Here is a 3,003-nt window from a genome sequence, read left to right on the forward strand (position 1 = left end):
TCAGCAGTACAATTATCCCAGCTCTCTCTCTATATATTTCCCTTCTTTCTTTCTTTCTTTCTTTTTCTTTCTTTCTTTCTTTCTTTTTCTTTCTTTCTTTCTTTCTTTCTTTCTTTCTTTCTTTTTCTTTTTCTTTCTTTCCCAGTTGTTCCTTCCCTTTGAGCAGTTTCTTTCCCTTTCACAGTATCTATTCTTTTTGCTTCTTTGTAGGGTAGATGCCCAAGATTTTTTTATTACGCCAATTAATCAGTCTATGGCCCAAAAATGTTCAAATTCCTTTGTCTCTCTCCCTCTTTCTGCCTTTATCTCTCTACATTCAAATACATACACATATATTCATAGTTTATATATATATGTATACATATATAACGATGTTCACGAGTAGTCCAATGTTAGCAAGCTAAACGAGCTCTAATTTTCTGATTAAAATTAAATATATCACCAAGTTTTATTATTCTTTCTGCACAAACATGGGTCAGTGGTGCTGCTCTTGGAGCTCTTGTAGCTCACACTGGAGCTGAGCAAAGGAGAGGAAGGGTGGGACGGAGTGGGTGTGGGGTAGGAACAGAGGCAGAGGCTGGAGTGCCAGCTCACAGGAGCACTGACCAAAAGGAAGACTCAACTCTGGGTGACATATTTTTCACACCATCTTGAACAAACTCCATACAAGAGTTATTAATGAATTATTCTGCTGGCTTTGAAAACAAATACTGCCATAGTAAATGACTCATTCTCCTTGGGTTGAGTTGCTTACTACACTGCTAGAATGAAAGCATTTAGAAACTGACTCTCTGTGCAGACTAGCCTATTATTCGCTATTTTCTAAAAAAGGAGACTACCTTAGAAAAGTACTGGTACTTCCCCTTTCTACCTGCTGACAAAAATTAATGGGGAGTAGAGCCAGAGCAAATGCAATGAATAAAAATGCCCCCACCACATTACTTCACAGTTATTCAGTCAATTTCATCCACATTTGTGCAATTTTTTTTTCTAACTTGGATAATTAGAATCCGGCATTGAACATATTGTCTCCCTTTATGAACTCCCAGCAAAGGAACTGAAAGTGGCTTCATTCTAACAGGGGAACTCAGAAAGATGGTAGAACCATACTCCAGAAAAGAAAAATCGACTCATACCAATTTTCTTCAGCAAAAGTTGCATTTTTAAACTAAATCTAAGTGTTCCTGCAGTGATACTAAAGTAAAGCCAAACAGTCTGAATCTGCTAATTTTCTTCTTTCCCATTTTGCTTTCTCCGGTCCTATTTTTGGATGGGAACTTATTTGGGTTCTGATTCTTTAATCTGCTTTTCCTTTCTTGGAGGGATTTCCACACAAGTATCCAGCCAGGAAAGGAGGTTAGCAGGGCATAGACAGAATCATTAAGCAAATGATCCTGCAAAGCTCTCAATTTCTTTCTGAGGAGAAGCGAATGGCCCCTCCGGGTTTTAACCAAGAGCCTTGTTTGCAGTCCTGGGGAGAGAGAGGACCTCTGGCTCTGCTCTTCCACAGGGACAGTCCAGAGTCTTCGGAGAGGTGCTTATTTCAGGAGGATGCAGGGGATCGCAGTGAGGGCCTTTGTGGAACAGCAGTCCATCCGTGCTCCTAGTGACAGCAGAGACCCTTCTTTCTCTAGGTGCTGGTCAGTGAGGCACAGATGCTTTTCTCTTTGCATCTGCGCTTTCCTTACACCGATCCTAAAAAACAACAAGTATGTCAATTCCTCCAGGACCCCTCTCTGGATTGGCATAGGGGTTTCCTGTAGGCAGCATCAGTAAGGCTCTCACTTACTGAGGAGCAAGCATCACTCTCTCACTTTCAAGGACGTCTCACCACAAACCCAGAGTGCATACTTGTCAGTAAAGTTACAATTCTAAGTGTGAAAATGAAAAAAAACTTTCAACAGAAAGATGCTGAGTACTGTTTTGTTGTTTTTCTTCTGTTCATAATACAACGAGTAAATAGTTTAGTAATTACCATGTGCCCAAGAATATTAGACATGTGATAGCCTGCAAGAAGAAATTTGAAGGGATTTCTATGCGTAGAAGCAGACTGTTTGAAAAAGGTTCGGATTTTGAGAAATTCTTGGTAATTTTCAAAGCCTGTTCACCTTCTACAAATCTTCACCTGAACTTCTCAGCAGCAGCAGTGGAGCTGGGGTGCACTGACGTTGTAATCACACAACTACAGAATTTTAGGAAAAGGGATTTTAGGGGGCATCTGAAGCAACCAGTTAATTTTTAGGTATAGGAAGCTCGGAGGTTGTGCCCTGTTTGAGCTTTCACAGCAAACTAGTAGCAGAGCCCCCAGCACAGGCCTGCTAAGGCTGATGCTCAGGCGTGCGTTAGCAGCACCGGGCTAGGCCCCAGCGACAAGGGATAAACAGAGCACGTGCGTCCTCTCCTGTATGCATTTGATACTCAGATGTATGAGCCTCACAGTGCATATTTATGGACCTAAGGACCACCAGTTCCTATCAGGTATGGTATGACGCCAAGGGTGGAGGGTGACGGCAGGGAAAATAAACTAGATCATTCCGAAGGTGTTCACAAGATGCTCTTCCTGTCCTCAGCTTGCGTTCTCTCAGGAAGCCAAGACATTTACTTCTGCAAGAGAGTGCAAACTTGGGCTCAGGACGGTGTGCTCAGAGACGACAGCACGCAGGAAGACCGGGTTCCGACGCAGCCTGTAGCTTCGAAGGCGAAAGAAGGAAGTTAAGCGTGATCTCCCACGGGCAAGCCCCCCGGCCGCACACGCACACGCACACACACACGCAGAGTTTAATTACATCACTCCGCCGCCGCCGTCTCTCCAGATCGCCGGTCCGAGGCACACGCACACTGCGCCCAGAGCGAGGCGGAGCCGCGAACTCGGTGAGCACGCGGGAGGCGACGAGCGAGAGGAGCCCGCGCGCTCGCAGCTCCCGGAGGAGCGCGGGGAGGCCGCTCGCGAGCCCGAGAGGAGGCCGGCAGGCGGACTCGGAGCCTGCTCCCCGCGCGGCGGCC

The sequence above is a fragment of the Chinchilla lanigera genome, unplaced genomic scaffold (assembly GCF_000276665.1).
Source record: "Chinchilla lanigera isolate Chin_1 unplaced genomic scaffold, ChiLan1.0 scaffold00084, whole genome shotgun sequence".
Taxonomy (NCBI): domain Eukaryota; kingdom Metazoa; phylum Chordata; class Mammalia; order Rodentia; family Chinchillidae; genus Chinchilla; species Chinchilla lanigera.